The following is a 20,252-nucleotide window of genomic DNA, read 5'->3' as shown; positions in this document are numbered from 1 at the left end:
TCTATTGCCATAGAGAAGATAACCATCTTGTAAAGTAAATGGTTCTTCTTTCTTCCCTAATGCAAGGGCTGAAATCACATCTCTAAAATCGGGATCAATAGCATACTCATCTATCATTGAAGATAGATCATTGTGAGTTACTATGGAAATCGCATTCACTCTCGGCCGTCTTGAGAGTGCATCAGCTACTTGATTATGCTTGCCAGCAATGTGAGCAATATGAAAATGAAATTGCGAAAGGAAATTTGCCCACCTCATTTGTTTGTTGGAGAGCTTGGTCTTTGTCATGAAGTACTTAAGACTTTGGTGATCCGTTCGCAGAATGAAAGGAGTCCCCAATAAATAGTGCTTCCATGAGTCTAAGGCATGTAGAACTGCAAGGAGTTCCTTTTCATATATGCCTAGAGCTTGCTCAAAAGGGTCGAGCCTTCGACTCTCATAGCCTATGGCATGCCCTTCTTAGAGCAAAACAGCTCCAAGGCAATCACCACACGCATCGCATTGGACCTCAAATGGTTTTGAGAGATCCGGTAGTGTAAGCACAGGTTGAGAGATAAGCTTTTCGAAAGCATTGTTCTCCTTAGCAGACCATGTATACCTAACGCTTTTCTTTGTTAGGTCATGTAATGGTCCCGCAATGTGTGAGAACTTTTCTATGAAGCGTCTATAGTATGCACACATACCTATGAAGCTTCTTAGTTCATGCAGATTCCTTGGTTTAGGCCATCCTTTTATTACCTCTAGCTTGGATGGATCCATTTGGATGCCATCTTGAGAGATAATGTGACCTAAATACTGAATCTCTTGCAAGAAAAATTCACTTTTCTTTCGATTAACATAAAGTTTATTCTCTCTTAAAACTTGAAATATTACCTGGAGGTGTTGCTTGTGTTCCTCCAATGAATTAGAATAGATGATGATATCATCAAAGAACACTCCAGTGAAGGTTCGATGAGGCCTGAATAGCTTCTCCATCAAGTGGTTGAATGTGGCTGGTGCATTGGTCAAGCCAAAAGGCATGACAATGTATTCGTAAAGACCAAATGTAGTACGAAATGCGGTCTTTACAATGTCTTGATCAACTATCCTTATTTGATAATAGCCACTTTTTAGGTCAACCCTATTGAAGTAGGTCGATCCTTGTAGCTTATCAAATAGGTCTTCTACCCATGGAACGGGAAACCTATTCTTGATAGTGATCCTATTTAGTGCTCTATAGTCGACACACATACGATATGTGCCGTCTTTCTTTTGCACTAATAGCACAGGTGAGCAAAATGGAGATGATCTTGGCCTAACCATACCCTTCTCAACTAACTCATGCACTTTCCACATAATCTCCTCTTGTCGAGCTTGAGAAACTCTATAAGGAGGTTTATTAGGTGGTGAACTTCCTAGAAGAAGTTCAATTGCATGGTCATCATTACCTTGTTTAGGAGGTAGCTCACAAGGGATGCCGTCAATAAAAACATCTTGAAACCCCTTGAGAAAATTGGATAACTCTAATTCCTTTTGGTTGCTTTTATTTTATTTTGCTAAAGCATTAGGTTCATTTTGAGAGTCTTTAACAAAAATCATGTACAAGGAAATAGAGCTCTTTATTGACTTGTTGAAAGCTGGTGTATGTACAATGGGGATGGTGTTACCCATTTCCTTAGCATCTATATACATGTCTTTTTCCCTGAACTTAAAGGAGATTCTCCTTTCAGGAAATTTAACATCGGCAGCCAGGCGGTCAAACCATGGTGCCCCTAGGATTACATCCTCATGCTTGAGAGGAGAGATAAAGAAGTCCTCTTTGTCCACATAGCCTTGGACATGAATCCTCAATTTCCCGATTAAGGGAGTGACTGAAGCTTCTTGCCCCTTGAAGGCCTTGTCTGCAGGTAGGACATCTCCCATCTCGTAGGATTGTATTCCTAGCTTGGTGGCCAACTCTATAGATATAAAATTGTGAGTAGAACCAGGGTCAAAGAGAATAAAAGCATCATGTTCTCTTACCTTTCCCCAAGCATGGCATAGAGGAGATCCTTCGTGGTGAGTTTGGTGAGTCTCCTCCTCTTGGATTTCAACCAAGGAAGCTCTAGGAGGATCTTGGCGGTTGTTCTTTTGGGGAGAAGCGCGGTACGCATGCCCTTGTTCGCCGCACTTGAAACACCGGTTATCCTTACGATAACGCTCAAGCTCTTCAGGAGAGAGTTTATTCTTACCTTTGTAAACTCCCTTCTCTTTAGCTTTGTTGGAGTTGCCCTTAGGAGACTTTTGGACATTGTCCTTCCCCTTAGGCTCATTGGAACCCTTATTTTCCGGGGGCTTATTATTTCTTTTTGCCCCCGTTTGGAAATTGATTCGAGAGGCGACCATAGTGTGGTGTATTACCGCCGATATGGTACGTGGTCTTTGGGAGTTGACATACTCCGCCATTTCTTTGGTTAAGCCCGCATAAAATTGTTGCTTTTGCTCTCCAAAATCCAACTTTTTGAAGACAGTGTCTTTGAGTTGTAGGTCCCAAAACTTGTCTACATATTTGTGGATAGATTCATTGGGAGAGAGCTTTAAGCTTCGCCATTCGGTGAGTACTGTTAGGAAATAAGACGTAGCTAAATAGATAATTGAGTAGATTACTTAATGGAGAGAGACATATTTATATACACGAGATTATAGAGTAGAGAGAGAGAGAGAGAGAGAGAGAGAGAGAGAGAGAGAGAGAGAGAGAGAGAGAGAGAGAGAGAGAGAGAGAGAGTACACATGATATACGTGGTTCACCCAATGTGGGCTACGTCCACGGGAAAGCAGCCATTCAATGGCTTTAGTACTTCAAAACAAGAAGTAGTTTACAAAGGGATTATACCCTTAATGGAGCTCCCGCCTTGCTTCACTCTCACCACCTCACACTCACCTTGTTGCATCAACTTCACACTATGAAATGTGTGTAGAAATGGCCTCCTTTTATAGGCCAAAAGGGCTGCCCTCTCTTATGAGAGACAGCCATGTGTAGCCACCCTTGTGCGAATAAGTCCAAATCGGACCCTCCAATCCGCCCATGTGTGGCCGCCCTTGAGAAGACAAGTCCGCTTTTAAATTCAGCCACCGGCCATTGAATTCGGCCACCGGCCACCAGCCATTGACTTCCGACCACCGGCCACCGGCCATTGACTTCCGACCACCGGCCATCGGCCATTGACTACCGGCCACTGGCCAACCAACCGGTTGTTTTTCGACCACTTTCCGGCCACCGTCCGGCCATAATATTCCGGCGAAAAAGAAAGTCTCGAGGGCCTCCGCCCCCGAGGCCTTTAAAGTTGCCCCTGATTCTTGTTCGTTAAAATTTTGGTTTCCGGTGAGTGATTTTCCTTCATGCACGATGGCTTCTCCTCATAATGGGGGCCTTACAAATGTGCGCTTTTACCACAGAAAATTACAAGGGTAAATAAGGCTCCATACTTAACAATCTCCCACTTGAAGACTGATCTCCAAACCAAACCTGTGACTGCTTTCCATTCTGGCTTCTTATCCTTGAATGCCGATTGAAGATGAGCAAAAGCTCAACTTCTCCTTGTTGACCACCTTTGTAAACATGTCTGCAGGATTTTCACTTGTATGCACCTTTCCTAGCTTTAGTTGTCCCTCTTTCAAAAGAGTGCGTATGAAGTGATATCTCACCTCCATGTGCTTTGTCCTTGAATGAAAGGCTGAGTTCTTCGCAAGATGGATAGCGCTTTGGCTGTCACTGTACAAGACACAATTGTCTTGTTTGAATCCAAGCTCTTCTAAGAATCTGTGAAGCTACAGAATTTCTTTGCTTGCCTCCGTCATTGCTACATACTCTGCTTCCGTGGTAGAAAGTGAAACCACTTTCTGCATCTTTGAAGCCCAGCTTACTGCTGTGCCTCCAACCGTGAACACATAGCCAGTAGTGCTCCTTCGAGTATCTTTGTCACCTGCCATATCTGCATCAGCATACCCTTCTAGAAAAATATGAGTTCCTCCAAAATACAAAGCATTTGTTGTTGTCCCTTTTAGATACCTAAGTATCCACTTCACAGCTTGCCAATGCTCTTTACCTGGGTTTTCCATGAACCTACTCACAACTCCCACTGCATGTGCAATGTCTGGCCTTGTCCAGACCATAGCATACATTAGAGAACCTACCGCTGCAGCATATGAAACTTTAGACATATAGGCTATCTCCTCTTGTGTCTTTGGACACATATCCTTCGTTAGTTTAAAATGACCAGCCAAAGGTGTAGAAACTGGTTTTGCATTTTGCATTGCAAACCTTTCTAGTACCTTCTTGATGTAATCTTCTTGAGATAGCTTTATTGTCTTCTTCGTCCTGTCCCTTGATATTTTCATACCAAGTATCCTCTTTGCAGCACCTAAATCTTTCATTGAAAAAGATTTGGACAGCTCCTCTTTTAGATCTTTGATGTCCTGCATGTTAGCACTTGCAATCAACATGTCATCAACATACAACATTAGGATGATGAATTTCCCATCTCCCAAATTCTCCGTGTAGATGCAGTGATCCGAGTTGCATCTTGTGAATCCATGATCCAACATCCATCGATCAAACTTCAAGTACCATTGTCTTGATGCTTGCTTTAAACCATACAAGCTCTTCTTTAATCTGCAATCCATTTTCTCCTTACCTTTTACTTCATACCCCTTTGGTTGAAGCATGTAGATTTCCTCCTCTAAGTCACCATGAGGGAATGCCGTATTTACATCCATTTGCTCGAGATTTAGATCATGAGCAGCCACAAGGCTTAAGACAAGCCTAATTGAGTTCATTTTTACAATAGGAGAAAATATTTCATTGAAGTCAATACCTTTCTTTTGAGAAAAACCTTTTACCACAAGCCTAGACTTGTACCTTTTCTTCCCACCTTCTTCTTCCTTTAGCTTGTACACCCATTTGTTTTGAAGTGCCCGCTTACCTTTAGGCAACTCAACCAACTCCCATGTTTGGTTGCAATGTAGTGAGTCCATCTCCACTTGCATGCTCTTCGTCCATTCTTCTTTGGATTCATGTTGCATAGCTTCTTCATATGATTCCGGCTCTCCAGAATCTGAGATCAAGAGATGGTTGAAGGAAGGAACAAACCTTTCTGGAGGTCTACTTCCTCTTGTAGATCTTTGGGGAATAGGTTGAGGCTCCTCATTGGGTTGACGTTGTTGCACATTGTCACCCGTTGCAGTCCTTGAGTCTTCACCGTCCTCAAGATCCATGTACTCATCACCTGTTTCTTTTGTTTGTTTTCTTTCCAAGTAATCTTTGTACATATTTTGTTCGTTAAAAATTACATCCCTACTCCTTAAGATTTTACCATCTTCAGGATTCCATAGGCGATACCCAAAGTCTCCTTCTCCATAGCCAATGAAGAAACACTTTTTGGACTTTGCATCTAACTTTGATCTTAGGTTTCTATCTATGTGCATGAAAGCCTCACACCCAAACACTTTGAGAAATGCATAATTCACCGGTTTACCTCTCCATGCCTCTTCTGGAACTCCCCCATCCAATTCCGTTGAGGGTGACCTATTGATTAAGTACACAGACGTACTTACAGCTTCCGCCCAAAGCTCAAGCGGTAGGCCTGCATGTAGCCGCATGCTTCGTGCTCGTTCCATGATTGTCCTGCTCATCCTTTCCAAAATCCCATTCTGTTGAGGTGTCCTTGGGGTTGTCCTTTGCCTCCGAATGCCATTGCTAGCACAAAAGCTTTCAAAAGCTTGGCTGCAATATTCGCCTCCATTGTCGGATCTGAGGCATTTAACCTTGGTACCTGTTTCATTCTCCACAAAGGCTTTCCACCTTTGAAATATGGAAAATACATCGGATTTATTCTTTATGACATAAACCCATGTTTTTCTAGTCGCATCGTCTATGAATGTTACATAGTACAATGAGCCACCAAGTGATGGTGTACTTGCAGGACCCCAAACATCAGAATGAACCAACTCAAGTTTTTTATTTTTTCTTTCATTTCCTGATTTTTGAAATTTTACCTTCTTTTGTTTACCATAAACACAATCTTCACAGAACTCTAAGTCCACTTCTTTCAAACCTGGTAGAAGCTTCTTTGTTTGAAGGATTTGCATTCCTTTGGCACTCATATGCCCAAGTCGGTAGTGCCACACCGCACTGTCAACTTCTGTAGTTGCTGCACAAGCTGAAGGTTGCGTGCTAACAATACACAAGTAAAGTGTACCGACTTTTTCACCCTTGGCAACCACCAAAGATCCCTTTGAGATCTTCCACCGTTTGTTTCCGAATGCAATGTTGTGACCTTCATCGTCCAATTGTCCTGTAGAGATCAAATTTTTGCGAAGAGAAGGAACATGCCTAACATCTTTAAGCTTCCATTCATTTCCGTTAGCAGTTTTGACAGAAACTGTACCTTTGCCGAAAATCTCACAAGCTTCATCATCTCCCAAGTATACATACCCAAAATTACCTTTGGTGTAGTCTTGGAAATGTTGCTTGTGTGGTGTCGCATGGAATGAATCCCCCGAATCTACTATCCAGGAATTAGACACATTGTCTAATGAGAGAATTAGAGCATCTTGCTCTACTTTACCTGCCACATTGGCCTCCGATGTTGGCTTGTTGTCTTGAGACTCTGTCTCCTTCTTCTTCTTGGACCAGCAATCCTTCTTGACGTGGCCCTTCTTGCCGCAGTTCCAACATTCAAGAACTGACTTTGTGCGTGACTTGCTCCGCCTTGAGCGATCACGACCCTTTTGGTTTTTGAACCTCTCCTTAAGCCTTCCTCTTGTTTCCACTGATAGTGCAGCACTTGATGATTCTCCTGTGCTTCTCCTTCGCATTTCTTCGCTTAGGAGAACACCCACAACATCATCAAACTTAAGAGTATTTGTGCCAGAGATAGAATTACTTACAGCCATCACAAGGCTGTCCCAACTATCCGGTAGAGATGATAGTATAAGGAGAGCTCGCACTTCATCATCGAAATTGATTTTCACTGATCGAAGTTGACTTATGTTTGTGTTAAAGTCATTTAGGTGTTCTGCAACTAAACCATTCTCTGCCATCTTTAGATTGAACAAGCGCTTCATAAGAAATACCTTATTGGATGCCGATGGTTTCTCGTAGAAGTCGTCAAGTGACTTCATCAATTCCTCCGTGGTCTTCATCTCCGAAACATTGAAGGCCACCGTTGACGCCAAGCTTAACCGGATTGTTCCCAGTGCCTTTCGATCAAGGAAAATCCATGCTTCATCTGCCATTGTTGCGGGCTTCTTTGCAAGACCGCCTAGTGGAAAATAGAGGTCCTTCTGGTAGAGATAGTCTTCAATCTGTATCTTCCAATGTTGGTAGTTTTTTGCCGTTGAACTTCTCAATCTTGAGCTTCCCTTCCTCTGCCATAATCCCACTCAATTCAAGGAATCCTTTCCTTGAGATAATTTAGCTATGAGCAAACCTTGCTCTGATACCAGTTGTTAGGAAATAAGACGTAGCTAAATAGATAATTGAGTAGATTACTTAATGGAGAGAGACAGATTTATATACACGAGATTATAGAGTAGAGAGAGAGAGAGAGAGTACACACGATATACGTGGTTCACCCAATGTGGGCTACGTCCACGGGAAAGCAGCCACTCAATGGCTTTAGTACTTCAAAACAAGAAGTAGTTTACAAAGGGATTATACCCTTAATGGAGCTCCCGCCTTGCTTCACTCTCACCACCTCACACTCACCTTGTTGCATCAACTTCACACTATGAAATGTGTGTAGAAATGGCCTCCTTTTATAGGCTAAAAGGGCTGCCCTCTCTTATAAGAGACAGCCATGTGTAGCCGCCCTTGTGCGAATAAGTCCAAATCGGACCCTCCAATCCGCCCATGTGTGGCCACCCTTGAGAAGACAAGTCCGCTTTTAAATTCGGCCACCGGCCATTGACTTCCGACCACTGGCCATCGGCCATTGACTACCGGCCAACCGACCGGTTGTGTTCTGACCACTTTCCGGCCACCGTCCGGCCATAATATTCCGGCGAAAAAGAAAGTCTCGGGGGCCTCCGCCCCCGAGGCCTTTAAAGTTGCCCCTGATTCTTGTCCGTTAAAATTTTGGTTTCCGATGAGTGATTTTCCTTCACGCACGATGGCTTCTCCTCATAATGGGGGCCTTACAAATGTGCGCTTTTACCATAGAAAATTACAAGGGTAAATCAGGCTCCATACTTAACAAGTACTTTGTCTTTGGCATCGGTGGCCAAAAACTGCTTCATAATGGAACCTCTTAAAACTTTCCATGTTCGTGGAGCTTCACCGTTGGCTCGTAGGCTAGACCACCATTGTCTGGCGGACTTTTGAAAGTGCATAGCTACATGGCGTAGCTTAGAGGACTCCGTGAAGCCCTCATCTCCAAACGCCGCATCGAATTGTTGGATAAAGGCCAAGACTTTGTCCGTAGCACCAAAGGTACCATCATAGGTAAGGAAAGAGATGCTCTTCCCTCCCTCTTTGAATTTCTTCAACTTGGATGACCTCTTCCATGCGGCATAGGATTTCCTATGACCTCTTCTTTTTGATGGTTCAAAGGTTGCACCATCACTTTCTTCAGAAGGTGAAGAATTTGAAGAAGGTGGAGAAGAGGGTGACCTCTTTCTCGCCTTTTTCTTGTCTTGATCTTTGTCGTCTTCACCATAGATTTCATAAGAGGAAGAGGATGAAGAAGATGGAGAAGAGGGTGTCCTCTTTCTCGCCTTTTTCTTTTCTTGCTTTTTATCATCCCTCTTTGAATTATGGCATGGAGAAGAGTGTGATGGTCTTCTCCGCTTTGGTGGTGATGGAGAGCGTTTAGCCCGCCATCTTCATGGAGCCATCTCCGCCAAGGTGGCGGGAGACTCGCTTCTTTCTCGTTCCTTCGGTGGAGGCTCTTGAGTTCTCCTTTGGGAAGGAGATGCATCATCAAGAAGTAAATTCTTGAGCCCTTCATATGGATTCTCTTCTTCTTCCCGAATCGGAGAGAGACCTCTTTTTGTAGTCTCACAAGGAGGCTTCCTAGGTGTTCTCTCGTCATGGTGATGAGCTTGGAGAATCCCGTGAGCATGGAGCTGCCGTTGCACTTCACTTTGGAGAGATGGATTTCCCATGGCTTGTTGAAGCCTAGAAACAAGATAGTTAGCAAGCATTGAAGCATCATTAGTAGCTTGCTCATGAGCAAACTCAAAGTTATCAACATTAATTTCACTCTCTTTACTATTGTCAGCCATTCTAACAACTTTTAGGTGTAAACTTTTTAGGTGTACTTTGGCACTTCAAGCCCTACTTGCTACTCCTCTTTACCCCTTTAGAAAAAGCACTCAAGCTACTGTACCCGCGGCTCGAATACCATTAATTGCAAGGAATAGAAGAGAGGGTCTTTCGACACCAAAATAGCACCGGCTCCTGTCAAGCTTCTAATAGCTCAATAGTGGTTAAGCCGTAGGCAAGCCCCGTAGGACTCCACTATTAAGACCATAGCTCTCGACGGTGATGCCCCGTTAACTGCACAAAGGCAGGCGCACTGCAAGGCTGAAAAATCCCTATTCTACTTACTCACAGGAAATTAATAATACCAACCATTTGTAGCTAGCTTGAGGACCTCCCTTCTTGAGCAAGAAAAGAGAAACCTTGAGCTCTGATACCAATGTAACATTTAATGGCCTAATAACTTATGTGTAGCGGAAATTAGCATGAACATAGTGGGCATTTCATTAGAATAGATTCCTAATGAGAATTACAAGAGTGCTTGGGTGGAGAGAGCAACAAAAAGCATAACACCTAAATAGATAGCATCGACAATACTTTCAAAAGAGAGAGCAATTAAGCTATTGACAACAGTTGAGGACCGGATTTTCATGGAGCCGGTCCCCCCTCCAAAAGGCTTTGTATTACGGTTTCTCCCTTCAAGAGAGACATTGTACAATACAATTCTTTGTGTTCCTTCAAGACTAGCTAGTGCAATGAAGATGGAAACTTCATGCACTAAGAAAAACACTTAACAAACACAACTTGAATTATCCCCGTTCTCAGACCCAAGACCTCACACACCTTCGAAGATGGTGAGAGCTAGCAGCGTATGAGAGTAGATTGAGAGGAAGAAGGAGTATCTTACGAGAAAGATGTACATCTCCTCACATAATCACTCATATGTAGCATAGCTTAGCTTAGTAATTAGCTTGGTAGAGGAGATGATCATGCATTGAAGCTTGGCTCTTGGTTGGATTTGCATCCACATGCCAAGAGAGTGTTGATGTAGGCTTCTATCTCACAAGCTTGGAGTAGGTGATGAGTTCTCCATTAAAGCTTGGGAAGAGATAGTCTTCTCTTTCTTCACACATGAGCTTGTGTGAGTGTGAGTGTGTGTGTGTGTGTGATAATGCCTTGCAAAAATCAGCCCCCTCTCTCTCTTGGGCGAGCCCTCTTGCTAAATGCTATTCCTGAAGCCTCATTGGCCCTCCCCAAGTCAAGCCAATTACAATTAAGCAGCATAAGTGATAGCCTTCTGACATGTGTCCCCCTTTCCCCTTTTGTGAGAGCTTTAGGTAATTAAATAATTAAACTAAACTCTCATTGGACCCCTTTGCCTCCTGGCCAATAGGAATCAGGCAAGCCATGGGGCTCCTGAATGCTCATTGGACCCCTTGGGAGACTGCCCAATAGTCTTCTAGGAGACTTAATTCTCATTGGTTTCTTTTATTAAATGTTTTTAAATTAATTAAACTAGATTTACTCTAGCTTAATTTTCATTGGTCCACTTCAAGGGTTATCCAATAGAAATTGGGCACACCTTGTGGGCATCTGGCCTAGGGAGCTGACATGTGTCCCTCATTCCCTTTGTGTAAAGGGAGCCTGTGTGTGTGTGTGTGTGTGTGTGTGTGTGTGGCTTTCTCTCTCATCCCCTACCTTTAGGGCTCACCCCCTCCCATGTAGGGATGTGCAAAGACTTTTAGGGCACACACAAAGCTTCCAATTTTCCCTAGGGTTGACCTTTGGACACAACCTTTGAATTTTGGAACCTTAGCATTTTGGAAGTCTTAATGGGCTGAACCTTAGGGTCTTTTTAGCCCATTGTTGCACATGGCTCTTTTGCAGATGGCCCCCCCTTTGGATCCCTATTTTCCCTCCTTTGGATCCCTACTGTGGCCGGTCTGCTAGCTTAACCAATATTCTAGCTTTTTCTCCCCTGGCCTTCCCCACATTAAATGATCAGTTTAATATGAGAAAATCATTTAGGAGAATTAGATATTGATTATTATGACATTTTTCAAGGGATTTTATTAATTTATTGGATTTTCACTTTACTTTTTAGAGCATTTTTTATTTTTTCAAATAAAAAGGTCAAAAATTAATAATAAATAGCAGGGAAGCTCAGATGGAAAAACGGAAGACATGATGGTGATCAAAAAGACAAGGCGGACAAGCACAAAAATTTTCAACAAATTCAGAAGATGGAAGCGGGAAGCCCAAAGTAGGCGACCAAGGCTACTTTTGCAAAATTGTTGCAGCATGAGCTACACGAATCTGATATTGGAAATTTTTGAGCCTAACATAGATTTCACGGCCTTATAGGACTAACGAGAGAATCTGGCGAAAATTGGTTCGGGAAGTCCAGGTATAGATATCCAGCCTAGGCTAAAACCACCTCATTTCCACTTGGAGCATTTGCAGAGAGAGCATTTCGGCCTCTTTCGCGCAACATTTCTGGAGCCCATAATTTACCTTTTCAGCACCATCTCACACGAGACATGAGGGGTAAGTTCTTTACTAATCAATGATCCATTTTGTACGGCCGGTAGCTAGTGTAAAGCCCTAGAAAAAGCCCTAGAAACCGAACAGTGCACAAAGACCTACGACCTAAAACTGACCATAGCGGCTTGCCAACTTGACCAAATCGGATGGGATTTGAACCATAGCATGCCCTAATATAATAAAACCTTTCCATACCATCAGATGATCATTCGGCTGGGCTCAAGGGGGTCCCCAATAGAGAAATTAGGGTTTTTGGAAAAGGCCAAAATTCTGACCTGACTCCACAGATGGCTTGCTAATGAGGTTCATATACAATGTATATGATTGGTTTGGTGAAATCGATCAAGTAAAACCTCGAAAAGCAAAAAATGGCTTGAAGGTTACAAAGCGTAAAATTCGACATACGAGGCCAAACTAACTCCAAATGAGCCAGAATTGGACAGGTAGCTTCACGACTATGTTACGGACAAGTCCAAAGCCTCACGGTTGACCGACCAACCCAATAGACAGAGTAATCACAAAAAATGGTGATTTCAGAGTCGATAGAGCACAAAGTGATGCCGGCATGAACAAACTTGACGAAAGTCAATTTAGGACTTTTTAGATCAAAATTTGTGAGATTTGCAAAGTTTTTGTCACTGTAGTAAATAATGCGATTATTTACTTTTGCATCATTTTTGCTTGGAAATTGTCAATTCACCTCACCTATAATGTGTACACACCTATTACATGCCAAAAATCAAGTATGAGCCAAAATGACCACCCATTACTTGCAAAATTGCCAAAAAATGCAAAGAAGTCTGTGTAAGCCAAAATTAGCGTTATGAACAACTTTTCTTGATCCAAATCACCTCATAATTCATACCCAAGCTCTATACCATGCCTATAACCAATGCATGCCAAAAAATATGTCAATTTTGGAAGAAAAGTTAATAATTGTGATTATTTACTTTTTGGTCAAAATTGGGGAATTTTGATATTTGGCCATCATACATCCAAAGCACATGTTGTGATAAGCCCACTAGCCAATTTGGAGTTCTAAATCTCAAATTTCCTTTATATCGACTGTTTCAGAGACCTAAAGCCAAAATCTGGTACTATTTTCAACCTATGCATCCAAATGAGCCCATATTTCCCTCAGAGCATGTAATTGGCATATAGTTCAAGCCTATAAAGCCAAGTTTGCAAAAAATTCCCAGCTGCTGTAAATAATCGCGATTACTTACTTTGGTTGCAAATTTTTGTTTTGACCATACAATTTTGTTCCTTGCATGATATTATGCATCTTTGCTTGTTCAAAAATTGATTTGAAGCAATTTGGACCAGATTATCAGCATTTCAGTCTAAAAGGACATTCCAGAGAAAATTCGACAAATCTGCTAACTTTGCACTCTATTCACTGAACAGGAGCAATGCAAGACGCGGAGAAGGCCAAAAAGAAGTTAAACCAAAAGGAGAAACTGCAAGAACTGCCCCCGTATCAACTGGACCCCGAGTCAGTAAAGGCGGCAAAAGCATCCTACCTTTCTAAAGAATAGTTGGAAGAACACCACACCACGGTCTTCACTGGAAGGTTTAGGAGTGAAGAAGGGCATCAGGTGGAGTTGTAACTCTTGTCTAAAGAGGTCTATGATGTAGCTGCAAAGCTAGAAACCAAAGAGGCTAACCGCAGGTTGGGGCTCCGACATTTTTATGAACAAGAGCCTTGCGGAGTGGACTTTCAGAAAGCTTACGAGCTTCTGTCCACAATCAAAGAAGACAGAACCGCCCAAATATCAGACAACCAAGGAAACAAGGTTGAGGTTGTAATTACAAAAGATATTGTGGCAGAGGCACTTAGACTGCCCACTGAAGGGATGACCATGCGGGCAAGAGACAGGAAGACACTGGGCACATTCACCAAGGAAATAGCTACGGCTACATTCGCCGATCTCATCCACAAACAAGTGGAAGAGCCAGCTCGTCTGTACCATCAACACTTCCATTTCCTAGCAAAAAGTCCACCAAGGTACACGACACCAAATCATGTCGTGGCCACCAATTTTACACAAGTTTTGAAGTCAATAACAAGTCAGCCTATGGACCACGCATAGTATGTTTTGACAACATTGAAGGCCACCAAAAAGGAGGGGAAAATAACATACTTGGGCACGCCAAAAGTATTAACAAGAATAGCATATCATGCCATCAGCATGGCTGACAACCTACCGCCTGGCCCGGATCAGAATACATGGATCTTGGCAGCACAACCCTCTCTAAGAGCTACAAGATCAGGTAAAAGATCATTTAAATCAGGTGATGAATCAGATGACAGCTCATCAGAGTAGCACAGCAGTGAAATCTCTGACAAGAAGAAAAAAGAGCTAGGAGGGAAGAGATGAAGAGAAAATCTGTGGCTGCCCACCAAGAGGAGCCAGCTCAGAAACAAGCAAGATTTGAAAGAGAAAAACATGCATATCAGCGCACTAGGTAAGCACAGGGAAAAGACCTAGAAAAGTGGGTACCCACCGGCTTCAAATGACTTCAAACGAAGCATCATTCAAGAAAAGAGGCCGAGGATCCCAAAGATTATTTAGAAAGGATGTACCAGGAAGCTGAAGCCTTAAAGCTGGAAGAGGCAAAAGAAGCGGCAAAGAAAGCTGAGGAAGTGGCTACTCAAGGGAAAAGCCAGGCATCTCCTCGACCCACCTTGCCTCCACCGGAACAATAGGACCAGCCCATGCCTAGTCCACCATCATCACAACCATGCCACGAGACCAATGAAGAAGCCGAGACCGACAAGGAAAAAGATTTTGAATTCACCCACCAAACGGAAGCTACACAACAAGCTGACCACACCGAACAACATGACGAAAAGGAAGCTGAACCAGAACCAGAGTAGGCAACCAAGGAAACTCACAAGCCGACGGATGAAACTGAAAAAAAGGAAGATACGGAAAAAGAGCAAACCACTACACATGAGAAAGAAATCGAGACTGAGAAGGTAGAAAGGCCTGCAACAACCGAAGAAATGGTAAGGATTGAGACCACAAAAGTTATTTCCACTCAACCAGAAACTGCTGAGGTATCAAAGCCTCAAGATGGGCAAGGAGAAGAACAACCATCCACCTCTACAGAACCACTAGCACCTACATCACAACAAGAAGCAACACAGGAGGATGTCGGCACATTGCAACTCGCAAGACAGGAGGAGTGGCAGTCCAATGACGAAGTGATTTTACAAGTAAACGAGTATGCAAGGCAGATGCAAGTCATGACGGAGAAACTCTGCTCAGTAGTCTTCGACTGCAATACAAAAGCCAAAGAACTAGAAATGGTCATTGATGCTCTTCAAGGAGAGCTCAACGACAGGATGGCTACTATCACTGATCTCCAAAGGCAAGTACAAGAGCTAAATACTGAAGCAGAACGACATCAGATAGCCAGGGACAAACAACAGAAGGAAATGGAGGAGTTGGGTGAACTCCTTACTAAATTAGCTGATGCATGCAAAGTGAAAGATGAACAGCTGACAAAAGTGACAAACTAACTTCTTACCACCTCTCTATCAGCTCAAAAAATTCAAGTATAGCTAGATGTCGCTAACGCTTCTCTCCAATATTCCGAACAAAGAATCAATGGTCAGGCCACTTTATTGCAGCAAATAAGAGAAAATTCAGCCGTGGCCTCGATCAAGGGAACAGATGAAGTGTACAAGGCACTTGAAAAGAAAAATAGAGATTTAGAACTGGAGTTGAAGCTTGAACAGTCACAATGCAGAGACCTGGCACTAATGCGGGTCCAAAGAGAGGAGGAACTCCTTAAGGAAATTGCAGAACTGAAAAGAATGAATCAACTCCTCAGAGATGGAAAGCTCGATACACAGGAAGAGGCAGGCACTTCAGAGCCGCCCCAAATGGACATCCCCTTGGTCTCATTTGATGAGTTTGAGACGCATTCTACAGCAAAGCCGAGTGGTGACGAAGACTTTCAGGTCCAAATTACAAATGAAGATACAGTGCCAATGGTCGAGCTATCAAAGGCTGAAGAGGACGCACTGAAAGAGAAGATCACCTTAGAGGAAGATGAGCAGTGGAAGGCCGCTATGGATTGGGAGTTGAGAGTTTTACATTGTCAACGTCGCTCAACTCACTCCCAATCAAATCAATGCTCAATGGCACCAACAATCCCTGCCATACCCTCTCATCAAGGTAGAACTCTTACAGGTAAAGGAAAGATTATACAAGGATATGCAAGAAGATGACGTAGATAAAGACTACCCAAAGTGGAGGATAAGCTCACTGAACAAGAATCCAAGATACTTGATTCTGTTCACAAGAGCACCTGCGGCCTTACAGAAAGATCCGACATTCTGTCCTGTACCTCGAGTAAGGACATGGCAAGCACATGAAGCACTACAAAATAAAAGGCCAACATGGCTCAGTTTTCCCAGGCTACCAACTCCAGAGAGAGGCCAAGCAACAGAAGAATACATGGTGAAAACCCTAACGGCCATGACATTCTTCAAGAGTCTACCAGATCTCTCATGTGCAATGCTATATAAGATCTGCACGATGCTACTCACTTGCATACAGGTTTTCAATGATCCTGAGCACACAGGAGCCCCCTGCCTCTCATTCTTGGAAGGGAACAAAGGCCTTTGCTATGATCTAAGTAGGCAACCCTCAGAGGAAATTCTTTATGGATTTTATGCACGCTGCATGTTCTTGCCCTCGCATAATATGCTCGCTTTTGAGGAGGCATTGTACACTGGCTTCTTCACTTGGCGAACAAAGATATTTGCACCGGTGATAAGCAACCGCACGTCAAGATTTGTAGGATACTCGGTGGTAGTTACCATGCAATTTTTGCAAGTGCCAGAAAAAGAACGCAAAATCAGATACCAAAAGGCACTGGAAGCACTGAAAGACCGACTCACCCGCCATCAACCCAAAGACTACTTCAGCCCATAAAGTTGTGTCAAGGGACGACATAGGCAAGGAGGGGGGGAATGTTAGCAGCAAGCTAACGCGGGCACCATTTTTCGGAGTTCTCCTTGTAAAACAGTTATTATTTTGATAAATCAAGAATATTGTAACTCCTATTTTCTTGGTAAACTTTGTAATTAATGATCCGGGGCTCCAAGCTTCTAGATTGTATCAACCAGTCAATTCCCAGCTGTGGTAGAACTCCAGATTATCACTTTTGACCACCCAAAAACCTTGGCTAAGGTATAAAAGCCAATTTTTGTAAGTTTTTTACAAGTTTTTGGATAAAAAATACACAGCGTGAGCTAACGACGCTCACTTCTCTCCTTCTCGCGCTTCCTACTCCCTCCCCGGTTGTCACATTGCAAATGTGTTTGTTGCATTGCAACCGCAGGTAAGAGCTCTACGCATTGACGTAAGCCGCTACTGGTGGACTTTCTCTGTCTAACCAACAGAGCCTTTACAAAAGGATTTATTTTGTTGCTAATAGTGAATTGCGCAACCTTCCCAACTCGCTAACCGCAAGGCATTTTGCTAACCGTGAGGCATCCCACTAACCGCGAAGCATCTTGCTAACCGTCAGGCATCTTACTAACCGCAAGAAGTAAAAGAGAGCCAATAACCTCAACTTAATCTCCGCTAATTGCGGGATCATCTCCCTACCTGTGAGGCATCTTGCTAACCCACAAGGCATCTCGCTACTCATGAGGAACAAAAGATATTCTTCCAACAATTCTTCTCTTTAAGTGATTCTTCAAACATGACCAACCAACTCTTCATATCAACCAATAACAACTTATCAAACAATAATAATTTATCAAGAAAGAACAATTCAACAAACAGTGACAATTTATCAACCAGTTCCTGCACTAATCTATGAAAACATATGTTTGTTTCTTGTGCTAGAATCACGTTTCTTGAATGGTTTAAGAGATTTCCTTTGCTTGACTTCCCAGGTCAACATGAATAGCAACATGATTAGAAACATGTTTGATTACCTCCCATGTTGGAGGTTGCACGGCTTCAACTTCTTTCGCAGCCAATACATCCGCTTGAGCTACAATTGGAGTAGATATTCTTCCTAGGATACACTGTATTGTTTCAAGCTAAAGAATCCATTCATCTTTATTGCTTCATGGACAGTGGGTAAGTATCTTTCCTTCATCGTTTGTTTGATTTTTCACCAACTTTAAGAGTTCTCTAATACTCCTATGTTACAAAAATGTTGTTTCCACATAATTTCACTTTCCCTAAGAGGCAAAACATCCCTAGCATCGCTTGATTTGTAGGTGTGGTCCTTGCAGCAGAGAAGTAATCATCCATAGCTTCAATCCATACTTCCACACCTTTCTCAATATCATCACTCTCTCTTTTAAAAGAAGATGGTTGTTTGTGCAACAATTTTTTGTGTAAATAGCATCGTTCTGAGGGTTTTTCAATGTAGAAGTGATTTGAGGATTCACATGAGTATACATCAATGTTTATAATCACTCAAATCAACAGGGTATTTTCTAAACTTAGACTTATCCAGTCCACTAAAAGCTCAATCCTATGACTTAACCAATCACTACTTTTCCAATCCATTAAAATTCAATCGAATGACTTAACCGATCTCATGACTTATCTAGTTCATCAAAACTCAGTCACATGACTTAACCAGTCTATCAAATCTCAATCACATGACTTAACCAATCTTGATTATGTCAATCACAAGACGTAACCAGTCATGGCTTATTAAATCAACCAAAAACTCACTTACATGACTTAACCGGTCATACAATTTTTTTTGAAGAAAAACAACTCAATCTTTTTATTCATAAAGACATCAAAATGTCATATAGGGGTCTACAAAAGATCTCTTCCCATGAGAAAACATAATAGAGATTTCAACCATAACTATGGTACACATCAATCTGCATAATGTAATATCTCTAAGAGTCGGGTAATGGGTATAGAAAACCATACACAGGAGGAAGCTTGAAGTAGCCAATTAATCTTCTTAACCTAGGCTCTGATGCCAATTGTGAAATCCCCAACCACGAGAATATTGGAGCAACTTGATAGATGGCCTTCCTTTATTATTGTTGATGACATCCTACTCCGTTTTCACGAGGCAAAGATACGAGCAATAGAAGAAAGGAAGTCCTCCATCCATAGTGATCGTGGTTGTAAGGGTCATACACCATAGGCCAGGTTGATAAATCAAGGATTCTAACGAAAGCTATTTCCTAACATAAAGATGAAATCCGATTGACATATTTGGAATCTATAAGCAACGCCTTTTTCCCCACGATTAAGAGGCATGATCGCCATCCATAAAGCATAAATATGATATGAGACTTAGTCTAAACTAGCTAGAAATCTTGTGAAAAGGACCCAACTAATCGGGTCCACCCATCCATACACTAGTATCCATTAGAATACTAGTCTCCCACTTTCCACGCCACAGTCATCCATGCTTCTTTTGTTTTAATTACCACCACACTGTTTTATATATACAAAAAATTTTCCTTAATTAATTTTGGACATAGATTTTTTTATACAGCCCTTCAAACAATACCAAAACAATTCAAACACATCCTAATGAAGATAGTCCTATATTTCAACAAAAATGACTTTTTTAATTTCTGATGAGTTTGTCGCTACCCACAGACTTTCTCTGTCTAATCAACAGAACCTTTGCAAAGGATTTATTTGCTAATCGTGAATTGCGTAACCTTTCCATCTCGCTAACCACAAGGTATTCTGCTAACCGCAAGGCATCTTGCTAATCGCCAGGCATCTTGCTAACTGCAAAAACTATAAGAGAGCCGATAACCTCAACTTAATCTCCGCTAATCGTGGGATCATCTCGCTACCCATGAGGCATCTCGCTAACCCGCAAGGCATCTCACTACCCACGAGGAACAAAACATATTATTCCAACAATTCTTCTCTTTAATCGATTCTTCAAACATGATCAACCAACCCTTCATATCAACTAATAACAACATATCAAACAATAACAATTTATCAAGCAAGAACAATTTAACAAACAATGATAATTTATCAAACAGCTCTTGCACTAATCTATAAAAACATATGCTTGTTTCTTGTGATAGAATCACGTTTCTTGGATGGTTTAAGAGATTTTCTATGCTTGACTTTCGAGGCCAACATGAATAGAAATGCAGAATTATAAATTTGTCTTACATGATTAGCAACATGCTTGATAACCTCTTGTGTTGGAGGTTGGATGGCTTCAATTTCTTTCGCAGCTGATAAATTCGCTTGAGCTACGATTGGAGTAGATGATACCTTACTTTGCACCTTTCTTGGAGGTGGAATGACATGAGCATGCACTTTGAGTCACTCGTTTTGGGGCCATTGTATCGAGGTAGAGAAAAGGGAAAGAGATAAAGAGAAATCAAGAATCCAAAGGGCAGCACGATGATGATAGAGAGGGAGCTGGAGATGGAGATGAAAGGTTGAGGGAGAGAGGGTAACTCCGACGTTATGGCAAGAGAGATTTCACTTCTGAG

This window comes from Adiantum capillus-veneris, chromosome 22 (assembly GCF_014529385.1).
Source record: "Adiantum capillus-veneris isolate H3 chromosome 22, ASM1452938v2, whole genome shotgun sequence".
NCBI classification, from domain to species: Eukaryota; Viridiplantae; Streptophyta; class Polypodiopsida; order Polypodiales; family Pteridaceae; genus Adiantum; species Adiantum capillus-veneris.
Note: the sequence above shows the minus strand (reverse complement) of the source record.